The following is a 20170-nucleotide window of genomic DNA, read 5'->3' as shown; positions in this document are numbered from 1 at the left end:
ATTATCGCGAAAATATTCTGGAGGGTGTATTAAAGCCTTGGGCACGCAAACATTTTGGCCCCATACCTTGGATATTCCAACATGACTCAGCACCATCGCACTCAGCACGCGCCATCCAAGAATGGTTACAAAATGAGGTTCCTCGCTTCATTTCCAGCGCACAATGACCACCAAAATCTCCGGGTACCAATCCGTTGGACTATTGTGTCTGGAGTATTTTGGAAAGCAATGTTGGCACTAAAAAATACCAAAGTGTCGATCACCTCAAGCAAGCGCTTCGCCGGGATTGGCCAAAATACCTCAAAGCAACATTCGGGCAGCGTGTGACGGTTTCATTAGCTCTTTGAAGGCATAATTCGTGCAAAAGGTGACCAATTCGAACAAATATAAACTTATTCTAAAATTTGATGCTATTTCCGACATTTTTCGCTTTCATACGGTAAAATTAAAAAAAAAAAAAATTAACAAGTAAAAAAGCAGTAAGTTCGGCCGGGAATACCCTCCACCATTTGGAACGAATTAGAAAATTTTCAAAAAAATAAAATCCAATAAAAATTCTTTTAAAATCTTTAAAATATCTAATATAAGGTGCCGATATATGGGGGGATATACGATATTGTGGACCTATAAAGACAAATCAATGTCTGCGTGTAAAGTACTCACAAGGAACTCCGTGGGTGGATTTTCAGACAATTCCATTGAAAAATGTGGCTAAAATCTTCAAAATACCGAATATCGCGGGGTACCGTTATATGGGAGCTATACGTTATCGTTAACCTATATAAAGAAATCTCTGTCGGTGGGTAAAGTGCTCACAAAGAACCCCTTGTGTACAAAGAACCCCTTGTGACCATTCCGTTGAAAAATATGGCTAAAAACATCAAAATACCGAATATCGGTGGTACCGTTATATGAGGGCTGTACAATGTCGTGGATCTATAAAGATAATTCTCTGCCGAGGTATAAAGTACCCACAAGGAACTCCTTGTGTGGATTTTCAGACAATTCCGATGAAAAATGTGGGTCAAATCATAAAATACCGAATATCGGGAGGTACCGTTATATGGGGGATATACGATATCGTGGACCTGTATAGACAATTCTCTCTCAGGGGGTGAAGTACTCACAAGGAACTACTTGTGTTGATTTTACGACAATTCCATTGAAAAGCGTGGCTAACATCGTCAAAATACCGAATATCGGAGGTTACAGTTATATGGGGGATATACGATATCGTGGACCTATATAGACACTTCATTTTGAGGAGGTAAAATGCCCACACGGGACTCCTTTTGTGGATTTTCAGACGATTCCGTTGAAAAATGTGGGTAAAATCATCAAAATACCGAATATCGGGGGGTACCGTTATATGGGGGCTATACGATATTGTGGACCTATATAGATAATTCTCTGCCGAGGTATAAAGTACCCACAAGGAACTGCTTGTGTGGATTTCAGACAATTCCGTTGAAAAATGTGGGTAAAATCATCAAAATACCGAATATCGGGGGGTACCGTTACATGGGGGCTATACGATATTGTGGACCTATTTGCACAATTCTCTGCCGAGGTATAAAGTACCCACAAGATGTGGGTAAAATCATCAAAATACCGAATATCGGGGGGTACCGTTATATGGGCGCTATACGATATTGTGGACCTATATGGACAATTCTCTACCGAGGTATAAAGTACCCACAAGGAACTCCTTGTGTGGATTTCAGACAATTCCGTTGAAAAATGTGGGTAAAATCATCAAAATACCGAATATCGGGGGGTACCGTTACATGGGGGCTATACGATATTGTGGACCTATATGGACAATTCTCTACCGAGGTATAAAGTACCCACAAGGAACTCCTTGTGTGGATTTCAGACAATTCCGTTGAAAAATGTGGGTAAAATCATCAAAATACCGAATATCGGGGGGTACCGTTACATGGGGGCTATACGATATCGTGGACCTGTATGGACAATTCTCTACCGAGGTATAAAGTACCAACAAGGAACTCCTTGTGTGGATTTTCAGACAATTCCGTTGAAAAATGTGGGTAAAATCATCCAAATACCGAATATCGAGGGGGTACCGTTATATGGGGACTATACGATATACCGTACCAAATATAAACCTTATTTGAATGGATACTATGGCCTTAGAGAAGTCACAATCTGGGAATATATTAAAAACTATTTATTGGAGCAATATATATACCGGGCGGAGTTCCATCAAATGGAAAAAATCGGTTCAATATGAACAAATCTATCCAATTGGGGCTGATATTATTTATATGGTGAACAATAACCATAAAATCCGATAAAGATGCAGATCGAAGCTTGGGGGAGGTACTTCCTAGCTGCATCTAATGTTTAGAATTAAATATCACTTTTTGTGGAGTGATATCCCAAAGCGGATAAAAAATATATATGGAAAATATAGCTCTATCTGAAAAGATTTTCGCGAACTTGAAGTATTGTTTCGGAATTGCCAAAATTAAGTCTATTTGGTGCATAATAAACCCGATATCGGATTAAGATGTATATGACAGCTATATCCAAATCTGATCTGATCTCGATAAAATTTGGTAAAGGTATTTCTAAGCTCTATGAGATATTTGGACCATCTATCATCGCTGTAGATTGCATATTACGAAAGTAAAGGACTTGAACACCAAATCGGATAAAACATATACATGGGAGCTGTAGCTATATCTGCATTTATTTTCGTCAAATTTGAAGAACTTATACTTTACTCTAGAAGCTAAATACTGTGACCGTAAAGAAATTCAAGTCATTTTGACTGATGTCGGCCATTTGGTGCACAATTAGCCCGAAATCGGTTGAAGATACACAGGGTGAAATGAAAAAACTGCAACAAATTTAAGAAAGCTGTCATTTCTAAGCCACTCGCCCGACAGCTGTTAAAATTATTCCAGTGACAACTCATTATATTGTTTACAAGCATACAAAAGAATTTTGGTGAGAATTTTCCAGAAAAAAAATTATTCGTTATGGAATTCAAGCGTGATAGTTTGATTTCCTTATATTTGGCTGGAAAACCACAAGTGGCTATCGTTAGAGCACTTCAGCATTTAAATGCGAAAGGATATTTTGTGTCTCGTAACATCGCCCGCTACCGTGATACTGGTAGCGTAGCTCGACGTCGAGGAAGTGGGCCTAAGAAAACAGCAACATCAGCAGAAATGGTTGGAAAAGTAAAGAAATCCGCGTTGCAGTGGCCTGGTCGTGAACTGAACATATCGCAATATTCCATTCGGCAAATATTGAAAAATGAGCTCGGGTTAAAGCCACTGAAATTCCAAAAAGTGCAAAAACTTACAATTTTTGTTTTCTCCGATGAGAAAACATTGGTTGTACAGAAGTTTGTAAACAAACAAAATGATCGCGTTTACATGCCACAGAGGTCAGCTGAGAATGTGCACCTTCGGGTGGCCACAAAAACTTAAGCGCCGGCCATGGTGATGGTGTAGGCCGCCATAACAGCCGATGGTCGCTTTCCGCTCGTATTAATCGACCGTGGCATCAGAATAAATGCCGATTATTATCGCGAAAATATTCTGGAGGGTGTATTAAAGCCTTGGGCACGCAAACATTTTGGCCCCATACCTTGGATATTCCAACATGACTCAGCACCATCGCACTCAGCACGCGCCATCCAAGAATGGTTACAAAATGAGGTTCCTCGCTTCATTTCCAGCGCACAATGACCACCAAAATCTCCGGGTACCAATCCGTTGGACTATTGTGTCTGGAGTATTTTGGAAAGCAATGTTGGCACTAAAAAATACCAAAGTGTCGATCACCTCAAGCAAGCGCTTCGCCGGGATTGGCCAAAATACCTCAAAGCAACATTCGGGCAGCGTGTGACGGTTTCATTAGCTCTTTGAAGGCATAATTCGTGCAAAAGGTGACCAATTCGAACAAATATAAACTTATTCTAAAATTTGATGCTATTTCCGACATTTTTCGCTTTCATACGGTAAAATTAAAAAAAAAAAAAATTAACAAGTAAAAAAGCAGTAAGTTCGGCCGGGAATACCCTCCACCATTTGGAACGAATTAGAAAATTTTCAAAAAAATAAAATCCAATAAAAATTCTTTTAAAATCTTTAAAATATCTAATATAAGGTGCCGATATATGGGGGGATATACGATATTGTGGACCTATAAAGACAAATCAATGTCTGCGTGTAAAGTACTCACAAGGAACTCCGTGGGTGGATTTTCAGACAATTCCATTGAAAAATGTGGCTAAAATCTTCAAAATACCGAATATCGCGGGGTACCGTTATATGGGAGCTATACGTTATCGTTAACCTATATAAAGAAATCTCTGTCGGTGGGTAAAGTGCTCACAAAGAACCCCTTGTGTACAAAGAACCCCTTGTGACCATTCCGTTGAAAAATATGGCTAAAAACATCAAAATACCGAATATCGGTGGTACCGTTATATGAGGGCTGTACAATGTCGTGGATCTATAAAGATAATTCTCTGCCGAGGTATAAAGTACCCACAAGGAACTCCTTGTGTGGATTTTCAGACAATTCCGATGAAAAATGTGGGTCAAATCATAAAATACCGAATATCGGGAGGTACCGTTATATGGGGGATATACGATATCGTGGACCTGTATAGACAATTCTCTCTCAGGGGGTGAAGTACTCACAAGGAACTACTTGTGTTGATTTTACGACAATTCCATTGAAAAGCGTGGCTAACATCGTCAAAATACCGAATATCGGAGGTTACAGTTATATGGGGGATATACGATATCGTGGACCTATATAGACACTTCATTTTGAGGAGGTAAAATGCCCACACGGGACTCCTTTTGTGGATTTTCAGACGATTCCGTTGAAAAATGTGGGTAAAATCATCAAAATACCGAATATCGGGGGGTACCGTTATATGGGGGCTATACGATATTGTGGACCTATATAGATAATTCTCTGCCGAGGTATAAAGTACCCACAAGGAACTGCTTGTGTGGATTTCAGACAATTCCGTTGAAAAATGTGGGTAAAATCATCAAAATACCGAATATCGGGGGGTACCGTTACATGGGGGCTATACGATATTGTGGACCTATTTGCACAATTCTCTGCCGAGGTATAAAGTACCCACAAGATGTGGGTAAAATCATCAAAATACCGAATATCGGGGGGTACCGTTATATGGGCGCTATACGATATTGTGGACCTATATGGACAATTCTCTACCGAGGTATAAAGTACCCACAAGGAACTCCTTGTGTGGATTTCAGACAATTCCGTTGAAAAATGTGGGTAAAATCATCAAAATACCGAATATCGGGGGGTACCGTTACATGGGGGCTATACGATATCGTGGACCTGTATGGACAATTCTCTGCCGAGGTATAAAGTACCAACAAGGAACTCCTTGTGTGGATTTTCAGACAATTCCGTTGAAAAATGTGGGTAAAATCATCCAAATACCGAATATCGAGGGGGTACCGTTATATGGGGGCTATACGATATTGTGGACCTATATAGATAATTCTCTGCCGAGGTATAAAGTACCCACAAGGAACTCCTTGTGTGGATTTTCAGACAATTCTGTTAAAAAATGTGGGTAAAATCATCAAAATACCGAATATCGGGGGGTACCGTTACATGGGGGCTATACGATATCGTGGACCTATATGGACAATTCTCTGCCGAGGTATAAAGTACCCACAGGGAACTCCTTGTGTGGATTTTCAGACAATTCCGTTGAAAAATGTGGGTAAAATCATCAAAATACCGAATATCGGGGGGTACCGTTATATGGGGGCTATACGATATCGTAGACCGATATAGCCCATCTTCGAACTTTCCTGCCTGCAGACAAAAAAGAGATCTGTGCAAAATTTTAGCTTCCTATCTTAATTCGTTTAGACTGTAGCGTGATTACAACAGACGGACAGACGGACAGAAGGACGGACAGGGCTAAATCGTCTTAGAATTTTACGCTGATCAAGAATATATATACTTTGTTGGGTCTAAAATGATTATTTCGATGAGTTACAAACCGAATGACGAACTTAATATACCCTCCATACCTTCTTTGGTGGAGGGTATAAAAATTATGGCGTTTGACTTTATTGCAGTTTTTAATCTTACTCTCTATACGATATCGTGGACCTATATAGCCAATTCTCTTTTAGGGAATAAAGTACTTAGAAAGAACTCCTTGTGTGGATTTTCAGACAATTCCATTTAAAAATGTGTCAAAAAGTCAATTCCATTGAAAAATTTGTCTGGAATCATCAAAATATTGACTATCAGGTGGTGCCGTTATATGGTGACTATACGATTTCGTGGGCCTACATAAACAATTCTCTTCTAGAGGATAAAGTACTCACAAGGAACTCCTTGTGTGGATTTTCAGACAATTCCATTGAAAAATGTTGCTAAAATCATCAAAATAACGAATATCGGGGGGTACCGTTGTATGGGGTTGGACCGATATAGCTTATCTTCTAACTTGACCTGCCTGCAGATAAAAGACAGATCTGTGCAAAATGTTAGCTTCCTACCCTAATTCGATTTTTCTGTAGCATGATTAGAACAGACGGAGAGACGGCTAGAGGGCGGCCGGACATGGTGGAGGGTTACACCCTCGTACACGATATAAATCCAATAATAGGTGTTCTGGCAGTCCTAGCTAATTTTTTCCAATGAATAAACTGCATTTTGCTCATCTGACTTCATAAAGATAGTACAATTAGCTTTTTGACAAATCAGCCCTAAGTTCCTCTTTAGGTATTTTTATTCATTTGATTTTGGAAAATTTAAGTTGTCCCTTGGTGAAGAGTAAAACAAGAACCGTCCGGTCAATATTAATGTCGTCTTAAATTCGCATTGCTTTTTTTTACCAATATTGATCGCCTAAAAGATGCATACGTAAATGTTTATACCGCCTTCGGTGACGCTCAAGTATTCCAAGTCGTCCAAATTGAAGTGAGTAATGGTTTGTAATTTTGTAAGAGTGCTTATGACCAACGCGCTTGCAGAGATTTCGTCTTCCTTTGTTTCCGTTTCAGATTGTGTGAATGAGTAGTAGTTCGTAACAAACACACCTGTTATACACGAAAAAGTATGTGTGTGTGTGTGTGTTTGTACTGAGTGTCGTTGGTAAGATACGCCATAAAGCTGAATATTAACTTAAATTCCTCAACTCCTTTAAACAAGCTATAACATTTACACCAAACCACCAGGAACTACCTAAACTGAAGCAATTTCATTTTATTACTATTTGCCCGAACGTCATCTGACGGAGCAAAAAAAAAAAGAAGAAGACGAGGGCAACGAAATTCCAATGAAACCCCTTTTTTGCACTTGGTGCAATAAACACAACAACACGCGAATGTGAAATAAAGAAATGTATTTTTTTTTTCCTTTTTTCTTTTCTTCCCTTCAAATTGAGGTGTCGGACAAGACGCTTTAAGAACTTCATGAATTAGTCACTTGATTGTGTGAGCGTTTGGTGTGTTTCGTGAAAAGTATTTAAGTAACAATACAACGAAAACACCCAAAACAAGGAGAAGAAAAGAAAACAAAACGCGATAGAACAGAACGGCAAAACGAAAATTAATGGACTTCCAAGTCGTCACTTTAAATTTGGAAGAATTTCAACTCAAAAGGGCATTAGAAAACTTCAACATTCTATCGAAAATGAAGTAATATAAACATTTGTTTGTTGGTTTGTGTGTGTGTGTGAGAGAGTGAATAAGAGCGAGTTTTCTTTATATGCTTTCTATATAAAGTTCTTAGTAATGGTAATAAATCAAAATCCTTGATGTGGAACATGAACATTGCGAACGTTATCGCAAACAGTGGTTAACAAGATTAATAGATATGTGTACGGAAGAAATTTACTAATCATATGTGAGAAAATGGGTTTTCGGGTAATACATTAAAGCTAAAAATATATTTCTCTGTAATCAAAAAATAGGTCCATATCAAACTTCGTGAAATCGGATGAAGATATATATGGTAGCTATACCCAAAAGCGAACCGATCCCTATAAAATATGCCTGAGGTATATGCTATGCTTTATCCGATAGCAAATACGGAGATCATTTCCGGGTGTGAGGTACATAAATACTTAATCGGAGAAAACATATATATGGGACCTATAGCTGTACCTTAATCGAATTTCACCAAATTTGACACAAGTTCCATTCTATTCGGACTAATATTACAGATTTGGTGCACAATAAAAAGCAAATCGCATGACCAATTATCATCAATTTCCATGGGCCAAGCAAAATTGCATCTCGATTGGGCGATAAATGCCGTGCTGAACTTTAAATACCCTCCTCTATTCGGTCAAGAAAAAAGAATATATAAAAAGATCTGGATTCTAACGTGTTCCACTTTAAACTACAAATACCAGGAATTACCGTTATAAGAGGGCTAATGTCAAGTTTGCCACCGATGGGGATGGTAAACATTACAAACTTAAAATTCTCAAATTCAACCATTTCTTTGGCTTAAACCACCGAAGTTCGAGAGTTCCCGCAATATAGAAAATTTTCTGGTGGTGCCAAACGTTAAAAACTACAGGGGGAAGTCTGCAACTATGCAAACAATTATCTGCCTGAAAATTTCAAATAATAATAAACAAAAAAAAAAAAAAAAAAAAAAAAAAAAAAAAAAAAACAGTAAAGAAAGTCCTAAAGTCGGGCGGGGCCGACTTTATGATACCCTACACCACTTAAAAGATTTTATGAGAGAAAATAATCGTACACGCTATGATTATGTTTATAATTAAAAGTTCAAAGGACTAAATATGCCGAAGCATTTGTATCTTTCATTTCGGTCTTGTATTGTCCATTTGGTGCAAAATTAATTTGAAATCAGATATACATATATATGAGAGCTATATCCAAATCTCAACCGATCTCGATAAAATTTGGCAAAGATATTTCAGAGCTGTATTTGATATATTTCCCTGAATATCGTTGTTACGGAGTGCATATTACGGTTGTGGGTAACAAATATAACAAATCGGATGAATACTATATATGGAAGCTATAGCTATATCTGAACCGATCTTCACCAAATTTGACATACTAGCTTCTAGACTCAATTCGGTCGTAAGTGCCAAATTCCATCCCATTTGGACAAATATTAGACGTTTGGTGCACAATAAAAGGTAAATCGGACGAAGTTATATATGGGAGCTATATCCAAATCTGAACCGATCTTGATAAAATTTAGCAAATGTATTTCTGATATATTTCCCCAAATATTGTTGTTGATAGTGCATATTACGGCGGCGGTGGAGAAAAATAACAAATCGGATGAACAATATATATGGGAGCTATAGCTATATCTGAACCGATTTCGATCAAATATATACATATTTTCAGGCCTAATTTGGGTGTATATGCAAAATTCCATACAATTCGGGCTGATATTACACGTTTGGTGCACAATAAAAGGCAAATCGGACGAAGATATATATGGGAGCTTTATCTAAATTTTGACCAATTATCTCCAATTTCAATAGGGTTCGTCCTTGGGCCAAACAAAAGATCTTTGCAAAATTTCATCTGGATCGGGCAATAAATGCGACCTGTACTTTGTTTACAAAAATACATGGACAGACGGACAGACGGACGGACATGCATAAATCGACTCAGAATGTGATTCTATGCAGATCATCAAAAGGAACTATGGGTCTATCTCGTTTCCTTCTGCCTGTTACAAACAAATGCACAAAGACATAATACCCTGACCACCTTGTGGTGTAGGGTATAAACATTAAGTTCGGCTGGGCCGAACTTTACATACCCTCCACCTTAGGGTAATGGAAAAACTAGAACCAATTATGACCCACAAATACCAATTTTTAGACATATTCATGGGAAAATTTGGCAAAAATCATCAAAATACCGAATATTGGGAGGTATCGTTATGTGGGGGCTATACCAAAGCGTGGACCTATACATGCAATGCTTCGCCACTGGAGCTAGAACCCAATATGACCAACAAATACCAATTTTTAGACAAATCCGTGAAGAAATCTGGCAAAAACCATCAAAATGCTGAATATCTGAAGATACCGTTATATGGGGGCTTTACCAAAACGTGGGCCTATACATACAATGTTTCGCCACCGCAGCCAGAACCTATTATGACCAACAAATACCAATTTTTAAACAAATTCGTGAAAAAATGTGGCAAAAATTATCAAAATATCGAATATCGGGAGGTACCGTTATATGGGGCTATACGGAAACGTAGACCTATACATACATTGTTCCGCCACAGGAGTTAGAACCCATTATGTTTCACATATAATAATTTTAAGAAAGATTCGTAAGAAATATGCCAAAAATGATCAAAATACCGAATGTCGGAAGGTACCGTTATATGAGGGCTATAAGAAAACGTGGACCGATATATCTCATTTTCAATACCAACCATCCTAGACACAATACAAATTGTGACGCCAAATTTTGAAGCGCTACGTCACATAATGTGGGCTGTATCGTGATTTCAACGGACAGACGGACATCGTTAAATCGACTTAGATTTTTATGCTGATCATGAATATATATACTTTATGGGGTCTACGACGCATATTTAGGGATGTTACAAACGGAATGACAAAGTTAATATACCCTCCTTTTCTAAAAACCAATCATTCTAGACACAAAACAAATTGTTGCCAAATTTTGTAGCTTTACGTCAAATAAAATGGGTTGTATAATAATTTGTAGTTATTCAAAATTTTGACCATTTATGGGGGAGATCCCTGATGGAGTGGACCGATAATCTCCATTTCCATACCTGACCTAGCACTGATGCAAATATTGGTATTTGCAAAGTTGGAGCAAATTCGGATTATCCTTTCTCGTTCTGTGCAAAAAATATATATTTTGAAAATTTCGACCTTTTGTGGGGAGGTACCAGAAGGAGTGAATCGATATTGCCCATCTCCGAACTCGATCTAAGTTTGACAAAAATATTGCGATGCACCAAGTTTGGATCAAATCGGATAACCCCTCGAGAGTTATCGTGCGCACCAGACAGATAGACGGACCGACGGACGAACGGATATCGCTAGATCGACTCCAAATATTCTGAAACGGATTTGGTCCAAAGAGACCTAGGGTCTAAATCCGTTATTTCGACTAGGCACGTTTTGACCGAATGAAATGATATACCCTCTGTAGCCATATGGCTGAGGGTATAAAAAACTGAAAAATACCGCTTACATGAAAACCGTTATATGAGAGCTATTCGAAAACGTGGTCCTTCAAAAACGAAATTTAAAATAATTCCGGTGAATAATGTCGCTAATATCATCAAAACGACGCGTAAAGAGAGCTATCGTTATATGTGGGCTATACAAAAGCGTAGTCCTTCTATTTCAATTCGCTTGAAAGATAGCATGATTGACACAGACGGACATCGGTAAAGAGAATTTTACGCGGATCTAGAAAATATATTTTTTCTAAGGTCCATCATGCGTTTTTCGAGTATCTAGAAAGGGAATGACAAAATTAGTATACACTCCATAGAATGCATAGAATAAAAATCTGATGTCATCTGATAAAAATCTGATGTCATTATATGGTACCTATTTAAAATCACGGATTATTTTCGATATCTATCTGAGCATAATTTTATCAACATTATTCAGCTAGGAAGCTGAGTGGTTTCCACAGAGATATAGATAAGCGGAGAGGGCAAAATCGAATGGCTGATCCAGAATACTTTGTTGGGTCTAAAATCTTTATTTCGATGAGTTACAAACATAACAACTTACCCTTCATAGGATGTATGGTGGAAGGTATTAAAAGGGTCGTGTTATCTCCTTCAGTAGTACATTACCGGACAGGACAACATAAGAACTACAATAAAAACAGACAGCCGATCTCACCAACAAACAACAACAATATTATTCATGCAACGCAATAGACCGATGGAAAAATCAACCATAAACCACTTATCGTGGTTTATGATAAATAATTCTCATTAACTTGGCTGTGATGGTGACTTAAATGATTTCTGTTTCGGTTTATAAAATAGATTCGCTACTGCAGGGTGTCAGCCTAAAGGGTGTGTAGTGATTTTTTAATTTTAATTTAATTTTTTAATTAACAATTTACTTTCCTCCGAATAATAGCTTGGAATACATTTTTGGGCAGGCTTACATTAACTTGAGTGGCTGGCCCACAGAAGCTTCGGGCTCAATATCCCACAGAAATTTTGAGCTCAGTGTCCCACTGAAGCTTCGGGCTCCCAAACATGCCATATATAAGAGTTCCGCGTTATCTTCAAATTGTTTAAAACCTAAAGATCATCCCAGATTATTCTTAGACACCGTTTAACTACAAAACGTCAAGAAACTGATTCTCACGACTAACATTCCCAACCGTCGTAAACATTGAATTCCCGATCATCACCTGCCTATATTGATTTTCGAGTAGAAGAGCTTCCGTAACAAAAAAGTTTACGTTGGGAATTTATGGGAAGTAAATCATACCAACTATGAACCTTATTTGAATGCGTATCATGGCTTTAGAGTAGTCCTAATTTGGGAAATATGTTCAACTCTAAATCGATTTTCAACAAATTTGACGGAGGCTACCAAATAACATTGCTTTATAGTGCGTGCTATGACTTCGATAAAAATTATATTAAAAATTATTTATTGGAGCAATAGAAATACCGGACCGAGTTTCACCAAATGGTAAAATTTGGTTTAATCTGAAAAAATCTATTCAATTTGGGCTGATATTACATATATGGTTAACAATAACCATAAAATCGGATGAAGGTGTATATCGAAGGAATAAACATTTCTGAACCAATCTCGATAAAATTTGGCAGAGGTATTTTCGAGCAGTATCTGATGACTTGGACTTACCCACATACTCCAATGCAGTCTCTAGCCCCTTTGTCGGAGAAATATAATGCCATCATACTTTTTGAGGTTAAACAAAAATTTCATTTGAATACTGCGTTTGCCAAACAAAAAAAAAAAAATAATTGAGTTAAATTTGTATTTAATTTAAAAAATCATCTCATACCTTTCTTTTTTTCGAATCATCGAATATGGAAAAACGACTAAATTGTATGCATTTCCCTCCGGATAAAGATGCAATGCAAACATGGTGATAGCTTACAATCTGGCATTGGTATTGGAAATTTGTTTAATCCCAAATGGAAGTTTTAAATTTTTTCATCAGTCCATTTTAAAGCATTTGATTTTCGTTAATAAAATGTCAGACTAATATAATTCCAGCTGGTAGCTTCTCCTTCTCATTAAAGGGTATAAATTTTCTTCTGAATTTTATTCCGGTATATTAAAAATTTCTTTTCTTTCAAAATAATTTTAGTTTTCTTCTTTTCAATGCCTATCCAAGTAATAATCCTCAATATGAATTTTTTCCTTTTTAAATTTTTTGACATATTTTTTTTGTTTTGCTTCAGCCTACTACAATTATTTTAATTTCAACAAAAATTTGAATAATACATGGCCTACAGTACCAGGGATACTCAATGAGTTGGTCCAAAGATAAATGTGTATTAGTTTGCCATTCATTATACCCTACACCACAAGGTGGTCAGGGTATTATGTCTTTGTGCATTTGTTTGTAACAGGCAGAAGGAAACGAGATAGACCCATAGTTCCTTTTGATGATCTGCATAGAATCACATTCTGAGTCGATTTATGCATGTCCGTCCGTCCGTCTGTCCGTCCGTCCGTCCGTCCGTCTGTCCGTCTGTCCATGTATTTTTGTAAACAAAGTACAGGTCGCATTTATTGCCCGATCCAGATGAAATTTTGCAAAGATCTTTTGTTTGGCCCAAGGACGAACCCTATTGAAATTGGAGATAATCGGTCAAAATTTAGATATATCTTCGTCTGATTTGCCTTTTATTGTGCACCAAACGTGAATTATCAGCCCGAATTGTATGGAATTTTGCATATACACCCAAATTAGGCCTGAAAATATGTATGCCAAATTTGATCGAAATCGGTTCAGATATAGCTATAACTCCCATATATATTGTTCATCCGATTTGTTATTTTTGTCCACCGCCGCCGTAATATGCACTATGCAACAACAATATTTGGGGAAATATATCAGATACAGCTCAGAAATACATTTGCTAAATTTTATCGAGATCGGTTCAGATTTAGATATAGCTCCCATATATAACTTCGTCCGATTTACATTTGATTGTGCACCAAACGTCTAATATTTGTCCAAATGGGATGGAATTTGGCACTTACGACCGAATTGAGTCTAGAAGCTAGTATGTCAAATTTGGTGAAAATCGGTTCAGATATAGCTATAGCTTCCATATATATTATTCATCCGATTTATTATAATTGTTACCCACAACCGTAATATGCACTCCGTAACAACGATATTCAGGGAAATATATCAAATACAGCTCAGAAATATCTTTGCATATAGCTCCCAAATATATATCTTTATCCGATTTCAAATTAATTGTGCACCAAATGGGCAATTCAATTCCGAATTTAAAAGATACAAAGGCTTCGGCATATTTAGTCCTTTGAACTTTAAATTATAATTATAATCATAGCGTGTATGATTGAATTCTCCCATAAAAACTTTTAATTGTTATGTGGAGCTCTACTTAATTAGCAAAGTGGTGTAGGGTATCATAAAGTCGGTCCCGCCCGACTTTAAGACTTTCTTTACTGGTTTTAAAATATAGTCGGCCCGCCCGACTTTCGACCTCCCTTATTTATTTCTGAAAAATGTAACACTTTTTCCCAATTCCCTTTTTCCCAAAACTTGTTTATAGATCAGAACCCCAAAGGAATTTTTTATTCCTTAGCCTAAATTTTATTAAAGCCCTCATATAGTTTTGACCATATACAAAGAGACCCTGAAGTTTGAGATATATTACTCAATGTTTATTATAGTGGTTTAACATTTCATGGATATCTTTAGATTACACCTAGAATCATTGGTACAGAAAATGAATCACATCGATCCACTTTTAGGTACAGTCCCATGTAAGGATAACTCAGATTTCAAGAAGTTTTTACGTTTTTGGCCATGTTTTCCATTTTATTTCTTATTATGTAAGAATGCTATTTAGAAGAAATTTTCAATGTTGGTCCACTTTTTGGTACAACCCTCATAAAACATATTCCTCATTATACCCTACACCACAAGGTGGTCAGGGTATTATGTCTTTGTGCATTTGTTTGTAACAGGCAGAAGGAAACGAGATAGACTCATAGTTCCTTTTGATGATCTGCATAGAATCACATTCTGAGTCGATTTATGCATGTCCGTTCGTCCGTCTGTCCATGTATTTTTGTAAACAAAGTGCAGGTCGCATTTATTGCCCGATCCAGATCAAATTTTGCAAAGATCTTTTGTTTGGCCCAAGGTCGAACCCTATTGAAATTGGAGATAATCGGTTATAAATTTAGATATGGCTCCCATATATATCTTCGTCCGATTTGCCTTTTATTGTGCACCAAACGTGTAATATCAGCCCGAATTGTATGGAATTTTGCACATACACCCAAATTAGGCCTGAAAATATGTATGCCAAATTTGATCGAAATCGGTTCAGATATAGCTATAGCTCCCATATATATTGTTCATCCGATTTGTTATTTTTGTCCACCGCCGCCGTAATATGCACTATGCAACAACAATATTTGAAGAAATATATCAAATACAGCTCAGAAATGCATTTGCTAAATTTTATCGGGATCGGTTCAGATTTGGATATAGCTCCCCTATATAACTTCGTCCGATTTACATTTTATTGGGCACCAAACGTCTAATATTTGCCCAAATGGGATGAAATTTGGCACTTACGACCGAATTAAGTCTAGAAGGTAGTATGCCAAATTTGGTGAAGATCGGTTCAGATATAGTTATAGCTCCCATATATATTGTTCATCCGATTTATTGTATTTGTTACCCACAGCCGTAATATGAACTCCGTAACAACGATATTCAGGGAAATATATCAAATACAGCTCAGAAATATCTTTGCCAAATTTTATCGAGATCGGTTCAGATTTGGATATAGTTCCCATAGATATTTTTATCCGATTTCAAGTTAATTGTGCACCAAATAGGCAATACAAGTCCGCATTTAAAAGATACAAATGCTTCGACATATTTAGTCCTTTGAATTTTAAATTATAATTATAATCATAGGATGTATGATTGAATTTTCCCATAAAAAACTTTTAATTATTAAGTGTAGCTCAACTAAATTAGCAAAGTGGTGTAGGGTATCATAAAATTGGCCCCGCCCGACTTTAGGACTTTCTTTACTGGTTTTTGTTTGGTAATCCTTGAAAAAATGATCTTTTAAAAACCAATTTTTGATTCTTAAGAAATATTCTTTAAAAAATCCACGTTTTGTGGTCTTATGTTCATTAAGAAATATTCTTTAAAAACTCAACATTTTGTGGTCTAATGATCCTTAAAAACTATTTAAAAAATCCAAATTCTTTGGTATGTTAGTCATTGAAAAAATATTTTTAAAAAACCACTTCGGAAGGTCCTAAAAAAATTCTTTAAAAAATGAACTATCGGTGGTCCTTAGAAATATTTAAAAATCCCACTTTTATTGGTTTGATGATCCTTGAAAATTTTTCTTCACAAAATTCATTAATTGTACTTGAAAAGAGAATTCATCTTGTTGTATGATGGTCCTTAAGAAAATAATTATGAAAAGTCTACATTTGTTGGTTTGATAATTATTTAAAATTATTGTTAAATAAAAATCCGCACTTATATACTTATGGATAATTCTACGTCTAATCAATGAGCTTATCCCCTCACATTAACATAAAAGTTTCATCTATATTGATATTTTGGCATTTAATTCTATTTTAGTCCATATATCTCTAAATAAACACCAGTCTTCGATTATTTTCCAGGAAACCTCAATAACTTCTTAACTAAATAGCCTTCATATCCACTGTTCGCAATATTGCAAACTAAAATAACAAACTATGGTTGATGATTGAGCAATTCAATGTATGCGAGTATGTATGTATGTATTTTAGTTGGCTGGCTGGTGTTACAATCATTTCCGCCTTCCAAAATCGTTATGTTTGTTATTTCTTCTGAGCGCGTGTTTGTTTGTGTGTGTGTAGGTGCCAGTTGCCAGTTCCAGCAATGTGTTCATAATAGCCCTTGCCTTCACACTCACACATGACATATATGAGATTCACGTGTGCTGTAGAATTCTGTATATATGTGAATATGTTGGTGTTTACGGCAAATCAAACGGCTCCTTTGTTCATGGCCAACGCGACGCCTTAGCCAAACTCCAAAATCTCCGCAAATCCACAATGCTACCACAAAATTTTGCGGAGGTCATTAATCATAGACAAAAAATTTCGATTCGGCATTTCCCACTGCGAGAGCGAGATGAGATAAAATAAAAAAAATACGAAATAAATCAATTTCATTTTTGAATCGACGACCAACAAAGCGCCACCCACCCACTCAACACCAAAAGGAGGGGGAAACAAATAATGCTACTAAGCGGAAATTTGACAGCTATATGATTACCGAACTGGTTCAAGTGTTTGTTGAAATAGTGAATGGGAAGGGTGAGGCTAATGCTGAACATCGTATAATTTAACAATGATTTGAAATGTCAAAAGATTAAATAATTATAGGAAATTAATGATTTGCATTCAAATATCTGTTGGCGAAAGGAAATCGAAAAGAATGAATTATGATTATAATAATTATTCGTTTTTTAGTATTTTAGAAATATAATGAAGGTTGTATAGAGGTTACAAAAAGTATATATTGTCGATAACATCATTTCCGGGAATTTCAAGTTTACATTAAAAAAACTTATCATAGCCAAAGGCTTATATACAAATTCTGTAGCTTTTATCTTTAGCTACAGGTGCAGATAAAAAATGCAACAAAGTCAACATTTTTACATTTTTTTAAATTTTATTGAATAAAAGCAAAAAATGTCGGAAGTAGCATCAAATTTTAGAATTGCTGAATTTTGGCGCATTCCCGGCGAAGCGCTTGCTTGAGGAGATCGACATTTTGGTATTTTTTACTTCCAACCTTGCTTTCCACTATGCTTCAGACACAATAGTCCAATGGATTGGTATCCGGAGATTTTGGTGGCCATTGTGCGCAGCAAAAGAAGCGAGGAACATCATTTTGTAACCATTCTTGGATGGCGCGTGCTGAGTGCGATGGTGCTGAGTCCTGTTAGAATGTCCAAGGTCTGCGGCCAAAATGTTTGCGTACACAAGGCTTTAATACATCCTCCAGAATATTTTCGCAATAATTTTCCATTTATTCTGATGCCACGGTCGATTAAAACGAGCGGAGAGCGACCATCGGCTGTTATGTCGGCCCACACCTTCTGGCCGGCGCTTGAGTTCTGGTGGCCAACTGAAGGTGCACATTTTCAGCTGACCTCTTTGGCAAGCAAACACGATCACTTTGTTTGTTTACAAACTGCTGGACAACGAATTGCTTCTCATCGGAGAAAACCAAATTCGGCAGTTCACCACTTTCGGCCAAGCGAAGCAGCTCTTTAGGTTTTTTGAGTCTATTTTCTTCCTGTGGCGGTCTAAGTTCTTGCACTTTTTGGAATTTCAATGGCTTTACCCCGAGCTCATTTTTCAATATTTGCCGAATGCCGAATGGAATATTGCGATATGTTCAGCTCACGAGCCATTTTTCGGCCACTACGACGCGGGTTTCGATCAAGTAGCTTCTTTACATTTCGAACCATTTCTTTCAATATTTGCCGAATACTGCGATATGTTCAGCTCACGAGCCATTTTTCGGCCACTGCTAGGCGGGTTCGATCAAGTAGCTTCTTTACTTTTCGAACTATTTCTGCTGATGTTGCTGTTTTCTTCCGTCCACTTCTTTGACGTCGGGCGACGCAACCAGTATCACGGTAAGGAGCGATGTTACGAGACACAAAAAATTTATTCACATTTAAATGCTGGAGTGCTCCAACGATAGCCACTTGTGGTTTTCCAGCTAAATATAATGAAATCACACCATCACACTTGAATTCCATCACGAATAACTTTTTGTCTGGAAAATTCTCACCAAAATGCTGCTGTACGCTTGTAAACAATATAATGAGCTGTCACTGGAAAAATTTTAACAGCTATCGGACGAGTGGCTTAGAATTGACAGCTTACTGAATTTAGTTGCAGTTTTTTTATCTCACCCTGTACTTTTATGAAAGGTAGTAGATGTTACTAAATTCGGTATTGGGTAAACGGAATGAAGTTAGAATCCCGAAATTTGATATGGAGGTCTCTGCTATAGCTGGGATATGGAGGCGATTTTGGAAATGTGTACCAGAATTGTATGAATGGTTCTAAATGGTACTAAATGTGGCATTAGGGAGGTAAAAGGGCTGGAATACTCAGATTTGTTATAGATGTCCTGTTGGTATCTGTAGGTGAGAGAATCATCAGTTTTTGAATATCCTTTACCTATTTGTACCAAATGGTACTAAATTTCATAATGGGTGAAAGTAAAAGTTTAAATCCTGAAATTTGATATCAAGGTCTCTACTGTTGGTATGTGAGTTTGAAATGTGTAGATTGTTTTAAAAATGCGTATCATAATTGTTCGAAAAGTACTAAATGGTACTACATTTGGTAAAGTGGGAAATTAAGAGCTGAAATCCCGAAATTTAATATCGATGTCACTGTGGTGCCTGGTTATACCCTACACCACAAGGTGGTCAGGGTATTATGTCTTTGTGCATTTGCTTGTAACAGGCAAAAAGGAAAGGAGATAAACCCATAGTTCCTTTTGACGATCTGCATAAATTCACATTCTGACTCGATTTATGCATGTTCGTCCGTCTGTCCATATAGTTTTGTGAACAAGGTAAACTTCGCATTTATTACCCGATCCAGATGAAATTTTGCGCAAATCATTTGTTTGGCCTAACGACAAACCCTATTAAAATTCGATATAATCAGTAAGAATTTAGATATAGTTCCCATATATATCTTTGCCCGATTTGCCTTTTATTGTGCACCAAACGTGTAATATCAGCCCGAATTGTATGGAATTTTGCACATGCGACCAAATGAGGCCTAAAAATAAGTATGACGGATTTGATCGAAATCGGTTCAGAT

At 36.9% G+C, this 20170-nt stretch overlaps 1 long non-coding RNA gene across 3 annotated transcripts in view; it reads right to left on the bottom strand.

Moving 5' to 3' along the window:
- Positions 1-13397, bottom strand: part of LOC109611671 (uncharacterized) — a 196106-nt gene extending 182709 nt beyond the window's left edge. For all 3 annotated transcript variants that reach the window (XR_002194042.2, XR_002194040.2, XR_002194041.2), the window contains exons 1-2: positions 13074-13397; positions 12911-13001 (exon numbers count right to left, since the gene is read on the bottom strand). This is a non-coding gene — a long non-coding RNA (uncharacterized LOC109611671). The remainder of the gene's footprint in view (positions 1-12910; positions 13002-13073) is intronic.
- Between the last annotated feature and the right edge of the window lie 6773 nt (positions 13398-20170).

This window comes from Musca domestica, unplaced genomic scaffold (genome assembly GCF_030504385.1).
Source record: "Musca domestica strain aabys unplaced genomic scaffold, Musca_domestica.polishedcontigs.V.1.1 176, whole genome shotgun sequence".
In the NCBI taxonomy this organism is placed as follows: Eukaryota; Metazoa; Arthropoda; class Insecta; order Diptera; family Muscidae; genus Musca; species Musca domestica.
The sequence above is the reverse complement of the archived record's forward strand: the minus strand, read 5'-3'. Positions and strand labels throughout refer to the sequence as shown.